The sequence below is a fragment of the Nyctibius grandis genome (genome assembly GCF_013368605.1).
Source record: "Nyctibius grandis isolate bNycGra1 chromosome W unlocalized genomic scaffold, bNycGra1.pri SUPER_W_unloc_2, whole genome shotgun sequence".
NCBI lineage: Eukaryota > Metazoa > Chordata > Aves > Nyctibiiformes > Nyctibiidae > Nyctibius > Nyctibius grandis.
Genome location: NW_027167473.1, coordinates 287,829 through 309,352, shown reverse-complemented (window position 1 = coordinate 309,352; position 21,524 = coordinate 287,829). Strand labels below are relative to the sequence as shown.

The following is a 21,524-nucleotide window of genomic DNA, read 5'->3' as shown; positions in this document are numbered from 1 at the left end:
TCCAAATATTTATATGTCTGGGATTGCTCCCCTCCATTAATGGGGCTTGCTCTCACTCTCTGTCTGCTTGATGGAAGATGCTGCTGCCCTCTGGGGCAACTCCTGTTGGACAGACAGGACCATATTGTTATTACACAGCTCCTCGTGTCTCCTGGGTGTTGTTCGGCTCCTCTTAGCTTCTTGACTCCCCTCTTCATTCTGGGACTCTGCCACATGTGGCACAGTTACCTGTCTCAGCTCACCGACTGTCCCTCTCTCGACTGCCCACCCCACTGTCGTGCACTCAGGTGGGCTTCCTGGGGTCCGTGGTCAGGGCTGGAGAGGACAATGTTGGCCCTGTGGAAAGCTCTGTCCTGGGGACAGTGGTTAGATTTTTCTGCGGACCTGGGAAACCAATAGGGTAGAGAATGTAGTCCTTCTGGCTGGATGTCTGATGTGGGTAGGGAGCATCTCACTTCTTTAAGGGTTGAGCTTGCTGTACAGTTGGGCTGTGGTAATTGAGTGTGTTCTTCCTGGTACACTTTGGTGGTCCAGAGAACATTTAGCTTATCCACCAGGGTCATGGGGGACCACCTTGCTCTCGACAGAGTCCTTGTTACAGCACTTGCATGGGGTATAGGGGAGTGAGGGTCACATCCTTCTGATGTGAGCAGAGCCCATGCTGGATCGGGGATGTGTCTCAACCCAGAGGGAATGGGGTGGCCAATATGGGCTGGAGCTCTCCGTGGCTCCACTACAGTCATGTTTTTCCTGTGGATGTTTTTGCAAACTTCTGACATTAATCTCACAAAAATTTTGCTTTCATAGAATCATAGAATCATAGAATGGTTTGGGTTGGAAGGGACCTTAAAGATCTTCTAGTTCCAACCCCCCTGCCACAGGCAGGGACACCTTCCACTAGACCAGGTTGCTCAAAGCCCCATCCAACCTGGCCTTGAACACTGCCAGGGAGGGGGCATCCACAACTTCTCTGGGCAATCTGTTCCAGTGTCTCACCACCCTCACAATAAAGAATTTCTTCCTAATATCTAATCTAAATCTCCCCTCTTTCAGTTTAAAACCATTACCCCTCGTCCTATCACTACATGCCCTTGTAAAAAGTCCCTCTCCAGCTTTCCTGTAGGCCCCCTTCAGGTACTGGAAGGCTTCTATAAGGTCTCCCTGGAGCCTTCTCCAGGCTGAACAACCCCAACTCTCTCAGCCTGTCTTTGCAGGAGAGGTGCTCCAGCCCTCTGATCATCTTCATGGCCCTCCTCTGGACTCTGTCCAACAGGTCCATGTCCTTCTTATGCTGGGGGCCCCAGAGCTGGACACAGTACTCCAGGTGGGGTCTCATGAGACCGGAGTAGAGGAGGGGCAGAATCACCTCCCTTGACCTGCTAGTCACGCTTCTTGTGATGTAACCCAGGATACGGTTGGCTTTCTGGGCTGCAAGCGCACATTGCCGGCTCATGTTGAGCTTCTCGTCAACCATCACCCCAAGTCCTTCTCCTCAGGGCTGCTCTCAATCCATTCTCCACCCAGCCTGTATTTGTGCTTGGGATTGCCCTGACCCACATGCGGGACCTTGTACTTGGCCTTGTTGAACTTCATGTGGTTCTCACTGCAGTTTGGTTTACTGCTTTCTAAGGAGAAGGGAATAAAATGCAAGCGAGGTTTTGGGAAACCTCTCTCATCTCTCCTGCTCACCTGTGTCCTATATTGAGTAGCACTGGTCTTTTCTCCCTGCAGATGGTCTTCCGCCCCCCTTTGGACTTCTACGATGTCCTAATCCACCTGAATCCAAACCAGGTTCCTCGGCACCTGGAGAGTGTGGACCAGCCACTAAAGTAGTTTTCCCGGGGCGTGGTGAAGAACAGCACTGCTGTGAAGTTCCTCTTTCCTGTGGTGGATTATGACCCTCCAGGAACTGAGAGTAAGCATGGCCCATTGGGGAGGCACAGGGGGCTACATGCCTAAGGGGGGAGCTGCCTTTTGGCATTCAGGTCATTAGTTGCCTGCCACTGCAGGACCTAGTTGGCGACATCTTTATGTATTTTGCATGTGATGGTCATTCTTTGTGTGCATCTGAAATCACTTCTTCAGCAGACGACCTGGTGAATGTGCCACCCATTCCATGGACATGGGAGTGCTGCTGATGTGAGAATGACCTCAGATACAAAGCATCTGGAGCTTTTGCTGAAGAATATGATATTTCAATGCAAAAGTATCTTTAAGCCATTTGTCTCTAGTCAGTTAATTGACTTTTCATGGCTTCTTGCACCAACTGGGGTGCATGATGGACAGTAGCTACCCATATTTTCTGGGGGTATGTACAGGAATCCATGACATGGTACCAGTAGGGCTCCTGCTGTTGGACCAATGGTTGCATGAGCCATAGAGGCTGAATATTGGTCACAGGATGGTTTCTCTGTGGCTGGTTACATGCATGATAGCAGAGGAAGTTGGTAATGTGGGTATATGGAGACCATCAGTATCCAAAGTCATCAACTCAGTGCTTTTCCACCGTGTGGCCATGCCAAAGCTTCAGCAAGCTGGGGAGATACACAAGATGCTGTGTGGCAGCGGTGATCAACACCGGATCTGGACAGCCAGTACTTTGCAGATGTGCAGCCTCTGCCTCTTTGTCCCTTCCCAGCTTCACATGCTGTAGCTGAGTAAATGTTAGTGTACAGAGAGGTGGGGCTGTGATGCCCTTTTTTCAAAACCTGGCTTGACTTTCAAGTGCCATCATCCCTTACCCACAGAAGTGCTGTGAGCAGTGTCAGAACTGTTGTAGGAATTGTAGGCTGGCTTTGGCAGGAAGGGTGTTGCAGAGGTCTCCGGCCCCATTCCCCACTCAGAGCAGAGCCAGCTTTGACATTAGAGCAGGCTGCGCAGAGCCCAGTCCTGTTGAATGCCAACTATCTCCAGGGATGGAGATTTCCCACCTCCCTGTCCCAATGTTCGGCCACCATTGTGAAAATTTGTTTCCCAATATCTGACTGGGATTTCCCTTGTTGCAGTGTGTGTTGGCTCCTCAGGTCCCTGTGGAAGTTGGGCTGTGCTAGTGGCAGTTTGATGGAAGGCAGAGCTGGAGCTGGGGGGGGCCTTAGCTGTGCTCTGGCAGCTCCTAGCTGACCCTGCCAGCCCTCCTGGGCAGCACAGCATGTCAGAGGGCTTTCTTCTTACCCTTCTCCTGACTGACACACTGGGGGGGTTTTGTCCACCTTCCCGTATGCTTCTCTTGCCTGCAGATTTGGTATCAGCTTCTCTTCAAGCTTCTATTGGGGAGGGAGGTGTGCCTGCAAAAGAAAAATAGTTTTCGGGTAGCATCTCTTCTCCTCCTGGGCTGCCTCCTGCAGGCTCTGCAGCATTTAGCATTTGCTGGCCCCCAAGTTGGCTAATCCTGCACAACCACCAAGCATTTTTTCTGTTGCTGCTGCCAGCAGGGATGGTGGCAGCTGCAAGGAGGGATGGCAGAAAGGGCCAGATCTTGCCTCCAGGTCCATAGAAGGAATTGCAAAGGTGCCTGAATTAAAATTCCAGTTCAGGCGGGAAGATGCTAGGCCCCTTTAGGTTCAAGCTCCCCTTTCACCTTAACCCAGGTACCTTAGAAGGTGGCTAAAGAAAACTTGCAAGGGTTTCTTTGAAGGTTTCCTCAACCCTAGGCCCAGCCCCATTACCTCCCAAGCCACCTGCCAGCTGCATTTCATGCTAATCTCTGCCCAGTCTATGGGAATCTGCTGTGGCTTCAGTAGAGCTGCCAGATCTAGCAAGATTTGAGCTTAGCCCTTCTGTCACCCTGTCGGGTTCCGGATTTAAGGTCCGCCTCCAAAGCAAATTTAGAAATAAAATGCAGACAGTCCCCGTCCGCCCCCCCTGCTCCCCGAGAGAGAGAGGGAGAGAGAGAGACCCGCCTAATTAGTAAAAAAAAAGAGCAAATCTAGAAATAAAATGCAGACAATCTCTCTTCCAAGAGAGAGACCCGCCTAATTAGTAATTCCAGTGCAGCCCACGTGCGGTGTGCCTGGTTCAATGCAGACAGTCCGCACGCAGGGCCCGCAAAAAATATAAATAATTCCAGTGCAGCCCACGTGCGGCGTGCCTGGTTCAATGCGAACACCCGGTATGCTTAACCTGCCTGTAGGTAAAGCACCCCGAAAAAATCCTGACCCAAAATATTAAAGATTCGTGATCCTTGAGTTTGGACAAAGCACAACCGAGGCACGGTATCAACAAACTTGGCTCTGACTTTATTAGGTCCAACAATGAGGCAACTCAATATTCAAGGAGAAGAGAGAGAGAGAGAGAGAGAGAGAGGTAAAAGAAAGAAAGAAACAGAGAAAACAGTTGAAAGAGAAAAAAAAAATATTCACCACCCTGAGATCCAGCGGTGTCCCGCGGGAAATGCTTCCTTCCTACTTGGAAGATGGCGGTGGGGTCCCGCGTGGCCGAGCGATCCAGCCTCTTTTATAGAGTTTTTCGGCAGAGTCATGTGACTGGGAGCCGTCAGTCAACAGTTCGCACCAATCACAGGTCCGAAGGCGGGACATGTCCGGTTCCTGCGCCGTAGGATTGGCCCCTTGCCAGGCTGTCACTGGAGACACACATCCGGAGGCGGGTGGAGGGCGGGCACCTAGCTTATTGCGTCATCTTGCATTGCCAGGCTCAGGCATTCCAGGCAGCCACCATAAGATGTCGCCCGAGCACGTGGTTTACGATTTCTGAGACAATGCTCAAAAGGAAGGGGACAGATCCCCACACACCCACAGCAGGTTGGGATGGTCTGGGGCATGGGCAAGGAAGTGAGAGACAGGGCTGCATGCAAGGCTTCTTTAAATTGAGAAAGACCTCAAAATTGTCCCACCATTTCCCTGCAAGTAGTGCTGCTTGTTTAGCTGGAAAGTCATGGAGGAGAAGAGAGGGGAAAGAAGGTGCTCAGTGCTCTCCTGCCTTTGAGAAGGAAGGTGGTTTTGAAGCCAGAGGTCCTGCAGGACACATTGCATAGAATCATAGAATGTCCTGAGTTAGAAGGGACCCACAAGGATCATCGAATCCAACTCCTGTCCCAGCATAGGACAACCCCAGAATTCACACCACGTGTCTGAGGGCATTGTCCAAATGCTTCTTGAATGCTGTCAGGCTTGGCGCCATGAATGCTTCCCTGGGAGCCAGTTCCAGTGCTCCACCACCCTCTGGGTGAAGAACCTTTTCCTAATATCCAACCTAAACCTCCCCTGGCATATCTTCTTGCCATTCCCTCGAGTTCTGTCACTGGTCATCAGGGTGAAGAGGTCAGCGCCTACTCCACTTCTCCTTGTGAGGAAGTTGTAGACCACAATGAGGTCTCCTCTCAGTCTTCTCCAAGCTGAACAGACCTAGTGACTTCAGCTGCTCCTCGTATGGCTTCCCGTCTGTCTTTGCTTAGCCCACACCCAGGGCTAAACAATAGCAGTTTTTCTCTCACCCAATGTCCCTTCCCCAAATGAGGAAGTGAATTGGGAAAAGGAGAGGGAGACTTGTAGGATGAAGTTAAACAGATTTAATGAAATAAAGAAATCAATATAAATGACAACACAAACTAGACAAATGTATATTTATCCATAAATCACTATCAAGTTGCTCCAAGAATCACAACAAGGAAGAGAGAGAAGAGGCAAGGAGAGCAGAAAAAGCCCACCTCTTCCTAGCAAACCCTCTCTTTTATAGTGAGCTTGATGTCAATGCTATAGAACACACCTGTGGGCCAGCCAGGGTCAGCTGCCCTGGATTTAACTGCTAAGGGCCTTAATCACCCTGGCTGGCCACAAACTGAAACCAAATCCTAATGAAACCAGGACACCCTCTAAACCCTTCACCATCTTTGTGGCTCTCTTCTGGACACTCTCTCGTATCTTCATATCCTTTTTATACTGTGGCACACAAAACTGCACACAGTACTCAAGGTGAGGCCACACCAGTGCAGAGTAGAGTGGGACAATACCTCCCTCTACTGGCTAGCAATACTGTGCTTGATGCACCCCAGGACACGGTTGGCCCTCTTGGCTGCCAGGGCACACTGTTGGCTCATGTTCAACTTGCCATCAACCAGAACCCCCAGATCCCTTTCTGCAGGGCCGCTCTCCAGCCTCTCGTTCCCCGGTCTGTATGTACATCTAGGGTTGCCGTGTCCCAGGTGCAAAATACGGCACTTTCCCTTGTTAAACTTCATGCGGTTGGTGATCGCCCACCTTTCTAATTTATCTAGGTCTCTCTGCAGGGCCTCTCTGCCCTCAGGGGTGTCAACAGCTCCTCCCAATTTAGTGTCATCAGCGAATTTGGAAAGTAGTCCTTCAAGTCCTGTGTCCAAATCATTAATGAAGATATTGAAGAGCACTGGCCCCAAGATGGATCCCTGAGGAACCCCACTAGTGACCGGTCACCAGCCTGATGTAGCCCCATTTACTATAACTCTTTGAGCCCTCCCTGTCAGCCAATTGTTCACCCATTGCATTATGTGTTTATCCAGCTGTATGCTGGACATTTTGCCCAGGAGGATACTGTGAGAGACAGTATCGAAAGCTTTACTGAAATCCAAAAAGATTACATCGACTGGCTTCCCTTGGTCAACTAGGTGGGTAACCTTGTCATAGAAAGAAATCAAATTTGTCAAACAGGACTTTCCCCTCATGAACCTGTGCTGGCTGGGACCAATGACTGCATTGTCTTTGAGATGTATTTCAATAACTCCCAGAATAATTTTCTCCATAATTTTGCCAGGCACCGAGGTGAGACTAACAGGCCTGTAGTTACCGGGGTCATCCCTGTTGCCCTTCTTGAAGATTGGGACAACATTTGCCAACTTCCAGTCAACTGGGACCTCTCCAGATTCCCAAGAGCGTTGAAAAATCATTGAGAGAGGTCTTGCTATGATGTCAGACAGTTCTTGAAGTACCCTTGGATGAATCCCTTCGGGCCCCATTGACTTGTAGGGATCCAGCTGGAGCAGCAAATCCCGCACAAGTTCAGGGTTGATTGGGAGTGTATCATTCTCACAGTCGTGGATCTCAGGCACAGGGCTCTGGGGGTCCCAGTGCCCATCACTGGTGTTGAAAACCAAGGCGAAGAAAGCATTAAATGTCTCTGCTTTATCTATGTCCCTGTATGTGAGGTGACCATGCTCGTCGAGTAATGGGCCAATGTTATTTCTAGCCTGCCTTTTGCTACCAATATATTTAAAAAAGCCCTTTTTATTGTCCTTCACAGTACTGGCCAGCTTCAGCTCTAATTGAGCTTTGGCCACACGAATTTCCTCCCTACAGTGGCGAACAGCATCTCTGTAATCCTCCCATGTTGCCCGACCCTGCTTCCAGCAGTTGTACACTTTCTCTTTTTGCCTTAGTTCAAGAAGATCCCTGCTCATCCAGGCTGGCCTTCTGCCTCGCCTGCTTGACTTTCGACATTTTGGAATTGCTTGATCCTGTGCTCTTAGGAGGTGGTACTTAAAAAGTGACCAGCACCGATGGACCCCGGCTCCTTCAAAAGCTTTTTCCCAGGGAACCTTATGAAGTAGTTCCCTGAGCAGCCTGAAGTCTGCTCTCCTCATATCCAGAGTAGAGGTCTTGCTGGCAGCCTTCCTCCTGTTTCCATAAATTTTAAACTTGATGGCTTTGTGGTCGCTATGGCCAAGGCAGCCCTCCAATTGCCACTTCACCCACAAGACCCTCTCTGTTAACAAGCAACAGATCGAGGAAGGCCCCTTTCCTGGTCGTTTCCCTTAGCACCTGAACCAAGAAGTTATCGTCCAGATGGTTTAGAAATCTTCTGGACCTGTTTGTACCAGCTGTGTGGTATTCCCAATTAACATCTGGCAAATTGAAGTCCCCCATAAGTGTCAGGTTCCAGATTAAGCTCATCAGCAGTTGCCCAGCCCTTGGCAGCAACCCCAACTAAATTAAATGCAGTCAGTCCCACAGGGGACCCGCCTTATCAATAAATCGAGAAATGAAATGCAGTCAGTCCTGAGAGGGACCCGCCTTATTAGTAACTTCAATGCAGTCAGTCCCACATGGGACCCGCCTAATAAATCACAGGGTATGCTTTACTGAGGAGAAGGAACACGCCTCCACACAATCCAATGTGAATCAAAGTGAAGACGCTTTATTAAGCATAAGCTGTCCCTTTTATACATTTTGTACTTTCCCTGGCTGTAAGCACGTGCATTGCTATTCGTTAATATTACTAAACATACTCTTCTTTGATGTGTTGATTGGTCACTGCTCTGCCACTGGTCCTTCCTTAATTGGCTCCATCAGTTCTTGTTTCTTCTCCTCCGTGTTCGGTTCCCATCGGCTACTCCCTCAATTCTTGTTTGCTCAGCTACTGTTTTTCCTCATCTCTCGAAGCTTGGCTTGTTGACACTAGCTACATGACTCTTGTCACGCAGCTAGGCCCTCACTCCATACTCTCATACTTCTGTCTCATTACATGACCATTCTCCTCCAAAAACCCCTCTACACTTTACCTGCCTGCAGGTAAAGCACCCCCAAAATCCTGACCAAAAATAAAATAGATTCATGATCCTTGAGTTTGGACAAAGCACAACAGAGGCACAGTATCAATAAAGTCAACCTTGACTTAATAAAGTCCAACAACAAGGCAACTTAGTGAGCAAGGAAGGGATAGAGAGAGACAGAGAGGTAAGTAAAAGGAAGAGAGGAAAAGAGATCAGTTGAGAGGGAAAGGATAGTCACCACCCTGGATCCCGCGGCGTCCCGTGGATCCTCTGTTGATTCTCGGCAGTCGGGGGTGGGCACGCACATGGTGGGGCAAAATGGCCTCTTTTATAGAGAATTTTTGCAGAGTCATGCTGACGCGGAGCTGCCAGTCACAGTTCGCACCACTCACAGTCCCGAGTTCCCGCGCCATAGGATTGGCCCATCGCCAGGCTGTCGCCTGATATCCCGGATGGGTCTCTCCAGAGGGGGTGGAGGGCTGCAGGGCCGGGACGTCACTCACCCCTAGCCGGCAGCTAACTCCTCGCGCCTCAGGAAATGTCATCAAGGTCAGGTAGTCCTTTACCCCAGAAGATGGCGTCTGAGCACGTGGGATAGGACGGTTTCTGAGACAATGCCAAAAAAAAAAGGGGGTGGGGGCAAGGCGTATTGAGGAACAGATCCCCACAATAAGGACAAGGGCAGATGACTTAGATGCCTCCCTTACTTCCTTAAAGAATAACTCATCTCCATCATCATCCTGGCTGGGTGGCCTGTAGCAGACTCCCACAACAACATCCGTTTTATTTGTCTGTCCTTTAATCCTTACCCAGAGGCTCTCAACTGTGCCAACGCCGACTATAAGCTCCATGCATTCCAGCCCCTCCACTACATACAGTGCCACCCCCCCACCTCGCCTGCCTGCCTATCCCTCCTGAAGAGTCTGTAACCATCCATCATGGCACACCAGTCACAGGACTCATCCCACCAGGTTTCGCTTATGCCAATAATATCGTATCCCTGGGACTGGGCCAGTGCTTCTAGCTCCTCTTGCTTGTTCCTCATACTGCGCGCATTTGTGTAGAAACACTTCAAATGCGGTTCGTTGTGCCCATCACCTCTTGGAGCAGTTTGAAGAATTTCACTAGCACTCAGCTCTTCGAGCTGTGTCGTGCCATCTCATGTCTTGTCACTGACTAGCCTGGTGTTGCCCCCTTCCCCCTTCCAATCTAGTTTAAAGCCCTGTCAATCAGCCCTGCTATCTCCTGAGCAAATACCCGTTTCCCTTTCTGGGAAAGTTGCATCCCATTGGAAGTCTGTAGACCTGGTGATGAATAGACCATCCCATGATTGAAAAACCCAAAGTTCCACCAATGACACCAACCTCGGAGCCATGCGTTGATCGTCTGGGTCTGCCTAAACCGTTCAATATTCTTCCCTCCTACTGGAAGGATCGAGGAAAACACTGGGCACCCGATCCTTTAATCACCCTCCCCAAAGCTCTGAAGTCACTTTTGATTGCCTTAGGACTTCTCTTCGTTACCTCCTCACTGCCGACATGGAGAACCAATAGCGGGTAATAGTCCGAGGACTTCACCAGACTAGGGAGTTTTTCTAGTGACATCTCTTACCCAGGCCCCAGGGAGGCAGCAGACTTCCCTGTGGGTTGGGTCCGGTCGGCATATGGGACCCTCTGTTCCCCTCAGAAGGGAGTCACCTATGACAAGTACCCTTCTTTTTTTCTTAGCATGAGTGGTTGTGATGGGGGGGGGTAGGCTGCCTAGATGACCCCTCCACCCCAGAAGGACCTACATCCAAATCATCAGTTATCTGCCCAACCAATTCCAGGGCCTCCTATCTGTTGTGTAAGGGCACCTGGGAAGGTAAGGCAGGCTGAGAGCGGATTCATCTGCCCCCCCCCCCCCAAGCAGTAACCTTTTTCCATTCTCCCCTGTCTGCTGGGTGTCCTCCCTCTGTCTGGTGACAAGGGGGTAGGGGGTCCTTTGTCCCTTGCACTGTGGTCGGCTCGTGCATCTGTCTCAGAGATGGTAGAGTTTGATTCCACCAGTCAATCTCCCTTTCTGACTCCCTGATACTCCTCAGCCTGGACACCTCCTCCCGAAGCTCCATCACCAGGCTGAGCAGCTCTTTTACCTGGGCACATCTCCCACAGGTGTGCTCACTGCAGTCCGGCACCTGGACAGCTGCATGTTCTCTTGAAGGCTCTGTCTGGGTGGCCGCATCAAGTCTTGCGGCTCGAGGGACCGTGAGGGGGCAGCTTTTGCTGGGTGGATACCATAACTCCTGCTTTTCTCAGCTCCTCGCCAGTGGGTTGTAGCCCCCGTTTGAAGTGGCAGGGCCCTCCCTGCACGAACTGCCGCGCCTAACCTGTTTGCCCGTCCTGTTCGCCGCGCTCCCCAGGGGGTGTTTAAATCTCCCGCGGCTGCTCCTCACAGAATCACAGAATGTTAGGGATTGGAAGGGACCTCGAAAGATCATCTAGTCCAATCCCCCTGCCGGAGCAGGATTGCCTAGACCATATCACACAGGAACGCGTCCAGGCGGGTTTTGAATGTCTCCAGAGAAGGAGACTCCACAACCTCTCTGGGCAGCCTGTTCCAGTGTTCGGTCACCCTCACCGTAAAGAAGTTTTTCCTCATATTTATGCGGAACCTCCTGTGTTCCAGCTTGCACCCATTGCCCCTTGTCCTGTCAAGGGATGTCACTGAGAAGAGCCTGGCTCCATCCTCATGACACTTGCCCTTTACATATTTATAAACATTAATGAGGTCACCCCTCAGTCTCCTCTTCTCCAAGCTAAAGAGACCCAGCTCCCTCAGCCTCTCCTCATAAGGGAGATGTTCCACTCCCTTAATCATCTTCGTGGCTCTGCGCTGGACTCTCTCTAGCAGTTCCCTGTCCTTCTTGAACTGAGGGGCCCAGAACTGGACACAATATTCCAGATGCGGCTTCACCAGGGCAGAGTAGAGGGGGAGGAGAACCTCTCTCGACCTGCTAACCACACCCCTTCTAATACACCCCAGGATGCCATTGGCCTTCTTGGCCACAAGGGCACACTGCTGGCTCATGGTCATCCTGCTGTCCACTAGGACCCCCAGGTCCCTTTCCCCTACGCTGGTCTCCAACAGGTCTGTCCCCAACTTGTACTGGTACATGGGGTTGTTCTTGCCCAGATGCAGGACTCTACACTTGCCCTTGTTCTATTTCATTAAGTTTCTCCCTGCCCAACTCTCCAGCCTGTCTAGGTCCCTCTGAATGGCTGCGCAGCCTTCCGGTGCGTCGGCCACTCCTCCCAGTTTTGTGTCATCAGCGAACTTGCTGACAGTGCACTTTATTCCCTCATCCAAGTCATTAATGAATATATTGAATAGAACTGGTCCCAGTACCGACCCTTGAGGGACTCCGCTAGACACAGGCCTCCAACTGGACTCTGTCCCATTGACCACCACTCTCTGGCTTCTTTCCTTCAGCCAGTTCACAATCCACCTCACTACCCGATCATCCAGACCACACTTCCTCAGTTTAGCTGCGAGGATGCTGTGGGAGACAGTGTCAAACGCTTTACTGAAATCGAGATAGACCACATCCACAGCTTTATCTATCCACCGGGTTACGTCCTCATAAAAGGCTATCAAGTTGGTTAAGCATGACTTCGCCTTGGTGAAACCATGTTGACTGCCCCTAATGATCCCCCTATCCTTGATGTGCCTAGAGACAGCACCAAGAACAAGTTGTTCCATCACCTTTCCGGGGATGGAGGTGAGGCTGACCGGTCTATAGTTACCCGAGTCCTCCTTCTTGCCCTTTTTGAAGACTGGAGTGACATTCTCTTTCCTCCACTCCTCAGGCACCTCTCCCGTTGCCCACGACTTAGCAAAGATGATGGAGAGTGGCCTAGCAATGACTTCCGCCAGCTCTCTCAGCACCCGCGGGTGCATCCCATCAGGGCCCATGGATTTATGGACGTCCAGGTTGCTTAATTGGTCCCTGACCCAGCCCTCATCAACCAAGACAGATTCCTCCTCTATCCTGACTTCTTCTGGGGCCTCAGGGGTCCAGGGCTCCTCAGGACAGCCTCCAGCAGTATAGACAGAGGCAAAGAAGGCATTCAGTAACTCCGCCTTCTTTTTATCCTCTGTCTCCAGGGCCCCCACCTCATTCATCAGCGGGCCTACATTGCCTCTAGTGTTGGCTTTACCTGCAATGTATTTGAAGAAGCCCTTTCTGTTGTCCTTGACCTCTCTTGCAAGGCTTAATTCCAAGGAGGCCTTCGCTTTCCTAGTTGCCTCCCTACACCCTCTGACAACAGACTTATATTCCTCCCAAGTGGCCAGCCCCTCCTTCCATGATCTGTACACTCTCTTCTTCCACTTGAGTTTGCCCAGCAGTTCCCTGTTTAACCATGCAGGTCTCCTGGTACTCTTCCTTGACTTCCTACCTGCTGGGATGCTCTGATCTTGAGCTCGGAAGAAGCAGTCCTTGAATGCTAACCAACTATCGTGAGCCCCCTTACCTTCTAGTACCCTGTCCCATGGGATTTCCCCTAGCAATTGCTTGAAAAGGCCAAAGTTGGCCCTACTGAAGTCCAGGGTTGTGATTCTGCTAGCTATTCTGTTCCTGCCACATGAGATCCTGAACTCTACCATCTCATGGTCACTACAACCAAGGCTGCCCTCAACCTTCACCTCTTCAACCAGACCCTCCTTGTTAGTGAGGATAAGATGCAGCAGCGCTCCTCTCCTAGTTGGCTCATCCACCATTTGCATCAGAAAGTTATCATCAATGCACTGGAGGAACCTCCTGGACTGAGGATGGCTGGCTGAGTAGGCCTCCCAGCAAATATCAGGGTAGTTGAAATCCCCCATGACAACCAGGCCCTGTAATTGAGAGACTGCTCTCAGCTGCCTGTAGAAGGCCTCATCACCCTCCTCATCCTGAGCCAGTGGCCTGTAATAGACACCCACAACAGTATCACCCCTGCCAGCCTGCCCCTTAATTCGCACCCACAAACTGTCAACTCGCTCCTGATCCGCCCCTGGACAGAACTCAATACATTCTAGCTGCTCACTCACATAAAGAGCAACTCCACCACCTCTCCTTAGTGGCCTGTCTTTCCTGAACAGGACATAGCCATCCATGACCACATTCCAGTCATGCGAGGTGTCCCACCAAGTCTCTGTGATTGCCACTAGATCATAGCCCCCCGACCGAACACGGATTTCCAACTCCTCCTGTTTATTCCCCATGCTGCGTGCATTGGTGTACAGGCATTTCAGGGAGCGAGCTGAGCACACCGATTTCACCCCAGGGGGATGGGAGGCCTCCTGGTCTGCCTCAACACTAGAGCGTTGCCCCAGTGGTGCAAGCCCAGCTACTACCCCATCCCCCTTCGAATCTAATTTAAAGCTCTCCGAATGAGCCCTGCTAATTCCTGTCCCAGAACCCTTTTGCCCCTACGACATAAACCTTTCCCATGTATTACCGTCACGCCTGATGTCTTATAAAACCAGCCATTATCAAAGAACCCAAAGCCCTGCCTGTAGCACCAGTCTCGTAGCCAGTCATTAATAGAGAGAATCCTACTATTCCATCCCACGTCATCACCTGAAAATGGAAGGAGGGAGGAGAAAACAACTTGTGCCCCAGTGTCACGGTTTAAAGCTGGGCCGGCTATTAAACCTGTGGCAGACACTCTCTGTTAACCCTCCCCCCCCCACCCAAAGGGAAAGGGAAAAGGGAGAGAGACTTACGGGTTGGAAAGTTAAAACAGTTTTAATAAACTATAGTAATGAAAAAGAGTATAATAATAATAGAAATAATCAAATATATACAAATATATACAAAACCAAGATCAAGAGCTTGGAAATCCTCCTCAGGCAGAGTTGCTCCCCCCCAGAACAGGCAGAGGGGAAAATGCAGTAGCTCTCCCTGCCATCACACCTGCAGGCTTTTAACTGGAGAATTGGCAAAGCTGGTACCAATCAGTGGGAGACAGGAGGGCCCCTCCCTCCTGGGCCCCACCTCCAGGAGGCAGTGGGTTAGTGATAAATAGGAAAGTGAGAATGACTTGTATGGGATGGAATACCTTGTTGGTCAATCTTGGGTCACTTGCCCTGTCTGCTCCTCCCTGCAGGTGCAAGCCCCCTTCAGCTCTTCACTCATAAGCAGTGAGGAATTTAGCAGTGACCTTGGTTTCTCTAAGACTAATTGGCCTGGTTTGGGCCAAACCAGGACATTCCACCCCTTATTCCATACCATTCACGTCATACTCAGATCACCACTACCTTTTCATTTTCAAATATATATACACATATCACTATTTTATGATTTATCTTTATGCAAAAAGTTCATCAAGTTCATTTAGTTCAGGATTGTGGGTTTCCATCTGGCTAGCAGTCTCTCAGGGCAGGAGAGATGGTATGAGTTTTGTCACAGTTCATGCCCACGGGTTGCAGGTTCAAAATGTCAGTCTCGAGGAGGTTACTGGACGCCACTTGCAGCTAGCTCCGGTCTCATCACCACTGTCTTAACCTGAAAGACTCTTATGCAGCAACAACATACAGTTCAGAATTAAGTAGTCTCACCCAGAATCAGATCACCTTCAGGGACACATCGGACTTCACCATCTTGCAACATCACCCACCAAGTACATCCAGGTCCCTGAGCAAAAGCAATCCCATGAATGGGTTTACCTTTGCCCGTTGCAGGAAGAATCCAGACAGTTTTTCCCAATAGATTCCTTTCATGCACCACAGGGACTTTATCTCATTCTACTGTATGTAGAAGGTCTGACTGAGCAGGGCCAGCTCGATTGATAGATCCCCTGGTGTTAACTAACCAGGTAGCTTGTGCCAGATGCTTATCCCAGTTTTTAAAGGTTCCACCCCCCATTGCTTTCAGGGTAGTTTTTAACAGCCCATTATACCGTCCAATTTTCCCAGATGCTGGTGCATGATAGGGGATGTGATATACCCATTCGATGCCATGCTCTTTGGCCCAGTTGTCTATGAGACTGTTTTTGAAATGAGTCCCATTGTCCGACTCAATTCTCTCTGGTGTGCCGTGTCGCCACAAGATTTGCTTTTCAAGGCCCAGAATAGTGTTCCAGGCAGTGGCATGGGGCACAGAGTATGTTTCCAGCCATCCGGTGGTCGCCTCCACCATGGTAAGCACATAGCGTTTACCCTGGCGGGTTTGAGGGAGTGTGATATAGTCAATTTGCCAGGCCTCCCCATATTTATATTTCAACCACTGTCCCCCATACCACAAAGGTTTTAACCGTTTGGCTTGCTTAATTGCGGCGCATGTTTCACAATCATGGATAACCTGTGCAATAGAGTCCATGGTTAAGTCCACCCCTCGGTCACGAGCCCATCTGTATGTTGCATCTCTCCCTAAACCTGAAGTCTCATGAGCCCACCGAGCTAAAAATAGTTCACCTTTATGTTCCCAGTCCAAATCTATTTGGAACACTTTAGCAGCCTGATCCGCTTGTTGGTTGTTTCGATGTTCCTCAGTTGCCCGACTTTTAGGTACGTGAGCATCTACATGACGTACCTTCACGACTAGTTTCTCTAGCCGAGCAGCAATATCTTGCCACAATTCAGCAGCCCAAATAGGTTTACCTTTACGCTGCCAGTTGCTTCGCTTCCACTGCTTTAACCACCCCCACAAGGCATTTGCCACCATCCGTGAGTCAGTATAAAGATACAGCCTTGGCCACTTTTCTCGTTCAGCAATGTCTAAAGCCAGCTGGATGGCTTTTACCTCTGCAAATTGACTTGATTCACCTTGTCCTTCTGTGACTCGTCGTATGGGACTCCATACAGCAGCTTTCCACTTCCGATGCTTTCCTACAAGACGGCAGGATCCATCGGTGAACAGGGCATACTGCTTCTCATCCTCTGGTAGTTCATTATATGGTGGGGCTTCTTCAGCATGTGTCACCTCCTTTTCTGGTGGCATTCCGAAGTCTTTGCCTTCTGGCCAGTCCATGATCACTTCTAAGATTCCTGGGCGATTAGGGTTTCCTATTCGAGCCCTCTGTGTAATTAATGCAATCCATTTACTCCATGTAGCATCAGTTGCATGATGAGTAGTAGGAACCTTACCCTTGAACATCCAGTGCGGAACTAGTTATCGAGGTGCCAGGAGAGGTTGTGCTTCAGTACCAATTACCTCTGAAGCAGCTCTAACTCCTTCATATGCTGCCAGTATCTCTTTTTCAGTTGGGGTGTAATTGGCCTCGGAGCCCTTGTATCCTCGACTCCAAAATCCTAGGGGTCGACCTCGAGTCTCCCCTGGCACTTTCTGCCAGAGGCTCCAGGTAGGACCATTGTCCCCAGCTGAGGTGTAGAGCACATTTTTAACATCTTGTCCCATACGGACTGGTCCAAGGGCTACTGCATGCACAATCTCTTGTTTAATCTGTTCAAAAGCCTGTTGTTGTTCAGGGCCCCACTGAAAATCATTCTTCTTTCTGGTCACTTGATGAAGAGGGCGTACAATCTGGCTGTAGTCTGGAATATGCATTCTCCAGAAACCCACAACGCCTAAGGCGGCTTGTGTTTCCTTTTTGTTAGTTGGTGGGGACATAGCTGTTATTTTGTTGATCACCTCTATCGGGATCTGGCGACGCCCATCTTGCCATTTAATCCCTAAAAACTGGATCTCCCGGGCAGGTCCCTTGACCTTGCCTCTTTTTATGGCAAAACCAGCTTTCAGAAGAATTTGGATTATTTTCTCCCCTTTGTCAAAAACTTCTGCTGCTGTATCACCCCACACAATGATGTCATCAATGTATTGCAAATGTTCTGGAGCTCCACCCTTTTCTAGTGCAGTCTGGATCAGTCCGTGGCAAATAGTAGGACTGTGTTTCCACCCCTGGGGCAGTCGATTCCAGGTATACTGGATACCTCTCCAGGTAAAAGCAAACTGTGGCCTGCACTTTGGTGCCAAAGGAATAGAGAAAAATGCATTAGCTATGTCTATGGTGGCATACCACTTGGCTGCCTTTGACTCTAGTTCATATTGAAGTTCTAGCATGTCTGGCACAGCAGCACTCAGCGGTGGCGTAACTTCATTTAGGCCACAATAGTCCACAGTTAATCTCCATTCTCCATCAGACTTTCGCACTGGCCATATAGGACTATTAAAGGGTGAGCGAGTCTTGCCAATCACTCCTTGATTTTCTAATTGTCTAATCAGTTTATGAATGGGGATCAGGGAGTCTCGATTGGTGCGATATTGTCGTCGGTGCACTGTGGCAGTAGCAATTGGCACCTGTTGTTCTTCAACCTTCAGCAACCCCACAACAGAAGGATCCTCTGAGAGGCCAGGCAAGGTAGACAGCTGTTTAATGTCCTCAGTCTCTACAGCTGCTACACCAAAGGCCCATCTATATCCTTTTGGGTCCTTAAAATACCCTCTCTTGAGGTAGTCTATGCGAAGGATGTACGGAGCATCTGGGCCAGTCACAATGGGGTGCTTTTTCCATTCATTTTTAGTTAGGCTCACTTCGGCCTCCAATACAGATAACACTTGACATCCTCCTGTTACTCCTGAAATACTGACAGATTCTGTCCCTTTATGATTCGATGGCATTAGGGTGCACTGTGCACCAGTGTCTACCAAGGCTCGATACCTTTGTGGTTTTAATGTGCCAGGCCATCAAATCCACACAGTCCAATAAACTCGGTTGTCCCTCTCCTCCACCTGGCTGGAGGCAGGGCCCCCCTAATTAAGAAATGGATTCATGCTGCTCACAGGGACTGGACCTTCATTTCTCCTATTCACACTTGGGAAAAAGGGATTTGAGGCCCATCTACCCTGACTGGGGTCCTGCTCACTGGTAACTGGAGCAGCCATCCTTCTAGAAAAATTCTCTCTGGTATTTCTTTTAGCTTGCAACTCACGTACTCGTGCCTGTAGGGTACTGGTAGGTTGTCCATGCCATCTGCTCATGTCCTCCCCATAACCACGCAGGGCAAACCACAGGATGCCTCGTGATGTGTTCCGTTTCCTTTGAGCTGGTTCTGTAGGAGAGCGTTTTCTCTTAACAGCTGCAACGCGCGCCTGTGTAGGTAGAGAGTCAAGTTTATTCTTGATCCTGGACAGTTTGTCTGACAGTTGTTTAAACGAGTCCTTGTTTTCCTTAGTCAGTTTTTCCACAGCCGAGACACAGGCCTGCAGTGGGGAAGAAATACTATCTTCATACTGTCGCATACAGTTAGCCATTTTACCCACAGTAGAACGTGCCATATCATCTTCTCCCCAGACTAATATTGACAACGTAAGGGTATATGTCGGTGGAGCATTCTTCACAACCTTCCGGAACATGGATCGGTTGCATTCCACTTCATCAGGACCTCCAATGTCCCGTGGGTGTCTATAAATGATCTCTTGCACAGCTAGTTCTCTAAGGTAGTTAATACCTTTTTCTATAGTGGTCCATTTGCTTAGGTGACTGTCGGGTTCCAGATTTAAGGTCCGCCTCCAAAGCAAATCTAGAAATAAAATGCAGTCAATCTCCCTCCCAAGAGGGAGGGATCCGCCTAATTAGTAACTCCAGTGCAGCCCACGTGCGGCGTGCCTGGTTCAATGCAGACATCCCCCACGTGGGGTCCGCCAAATTATCATCCGGTATGCTTAACCTGCTTGCAGGTTAAGCGCCCCCAAAAATCCTGACCCGAAATATTAAAGATTCGTGATCCTTGAGTTCGGACAAAGCACAACCGAGGCACGGTATCAACAAACTTGGCTCTGACTTTATTAAGCCCAACAATGAGGCAACCCAATGAACAAGGAAGAGAGAGAGAGAGAGAGATAAAAGAAAGAGAGAAACAGAGAAAACAGTTGAAAGGAAAAGAATATTCACCACCCTGAGATCCAGCGGCATCCCGCGGGAAATCCTTTGTTGCTAGTTGGAAGATGGCGGTGAGGGTCCCGCGTGGTCGAGTGATCCAGCCTCTTTTATAGAGTTTTTCGGCAGAGTCATGTGACTGGGAGCCGTCAGTCAACAGTTCGCACCAATCACAGGTCTGAAGGCGGGACATGTCCGGTTCCTGCGCCGTAGGATTGGCCCCTTGCCAGGCTGTCACCGGAGACACGCATCCGGAGGCAGGTGGAGGGCGGGCGCCTAGCTTATTGCATCATCGAGCGTTGCCGAGATCGGGCATTCCAGGCAGCCGCCACAAGATGTCGCCCGAGCACGTGGTTTACGATTTCTGAGACAATGCTCAAAAGGAAGGGGACAGATCCCCACACCACCCCGTGGCTCAGAAATTGTCGACGTATAGTCAGTAGTTCGATTCCAGGGGGTGTAGAAAGGTTCGATTCCAGGGGGTGTAGAAGAGTTAGGACAGAAAAAGATAACAGGTTAAAAGAAGGAAAAGGGAAGAGACAAGGAAATGTAGAAAGGTAAGGATAGAAAAAGATAATAGGTTTTGAAGAAAGACAAGGGAAGAGTAAAGCATACAAGGAAATAAAGATAAGTCCAATGATTTGTGATTGGTATCATTCTAATAAACAGAATGAGTCACCTCTTCTTCTTTACAGAAGTCTAACAACAACAATATCATCAATAATGATAAATAGCTTTTGATAAAGTTATAGTGCAACTATAACATGTAAACAAAATGAGAAAAAGTTATACAGTGTAAACACATTTCCATTATCATCAATTTTCAGGAAACAATTACAGTCATTTAACTTTGGCACAAACTCCTTCTGTTAGCAGGTAATCGAGAACCAGCCAATCTTGATTGGCTCTCGAGCACCGCTGATTGGTTCATTGGTGTTTCAGGTTGCGGGTCCATAATACTCAATAATTCGTTGGGGATCATATAATTTGATTCCCAGTTCTTAGCTGCCAATTTTGAGAAGTATGAAGCATATCATCCCAATATACCATACCCCAGTCCAATTTTTTGGTAGTATTTTGAATGCATGGTGCCCGCAAAACCAATAACGATCTTTCAGGGTTCGCATCCCATTTGCAAAGGACTTGGCCATGATCTGGCAGGGCGGTAGTCCTTTGACTCAGATGGTTCCCAGGCCAAAGGGGTTCCCTGTCACACCACAGTTAATGCAATTAATTTAATTCCATCTCCATTTGCATTACCATGCTCCTGCTCATTGTTTCCAAACACAATTTGTACCTAATATTTCCCCAAAGTGAGTGTAATCAGTGGGGGACCAGAAAATCTTCTCCCACCAGGGACTGATTGTAGCACCCTCCCTTTTGGGTGTAACTAATACAATAGTGACCAGGAGCAGGGTGTTGCATAGGCCAAGATGAGGGTGATTCTTTTCACAATCCACCCATGAGCAAGAGAAATGGAGATCCACAATCAACTTTTCAGACCAAATGGTCCGCCACACACACCCAGCAATTAATAAGATTAAAAGCTTGAGTAACCAATTTTCCCAACAACAAGAACTCATTTTCCCCATGTTAAACCTGAGAACAAGGAAGCAAGGTTCTCGCCGGGTAGGCTTTGAACAGTATAGGCGAGACAACATACAACTGCCCAAAACAATTTGTCAATGGTGATAAAGGCACATTGCAAAAATAATTAAAGCTATACAATTTAAAACCATAGATTCAATCAAAACTTCCATTAAATGTTGCTTTCTTCTTCTGCTTCTCTGAACTTCTCTATCTTCCGACCTGCAAAGGAACAGAAAAAGAAACTTCTCGGTCCTCTTAGTGAAAGACCGGGTGAGGTTTTGGTTAACCATTGTCTGGCGGAATAAGCTGGGGTCTTGGGAGTGAGCAAAACGATTCTTTGAAGGCTTGGGTTATGCTTTCCCCAGCGACAGGCCAGCCCCGAGCCCGAGCCTTACAGTAAAGATCCTTGGCTCCCATATGTCCTCGTCTGATATGCAGCCACTCCAATAATCTCTCCCAATTTTCTATTACTGGTTCATTTTGTAAGGGAGCTGGACGAGACAATTCACCTGCTCCACCATTCCATCGACCAGCCAGACCATCAACGCCCTGATGAGAGGCCACCCAGGCTATGGCAAAATTCCCTCGTTTGGCAA

At 49.3% G+C, this 21,524-nt stretch overlaps 1 pseudogene; it reads left to right on the top strand.

Moving 5' to 3' along the window:
• The window catches only part of LOC137677140 (nucleolar protein 6-like), a 61,209-nt pseudogene extending 42,065 nt beyond the window's left edge, over positions 1-19,144 (top strand).
• The last annotated feature ends 2,380 nt before the right edge of the window (positions 19,145-21,524 follow it).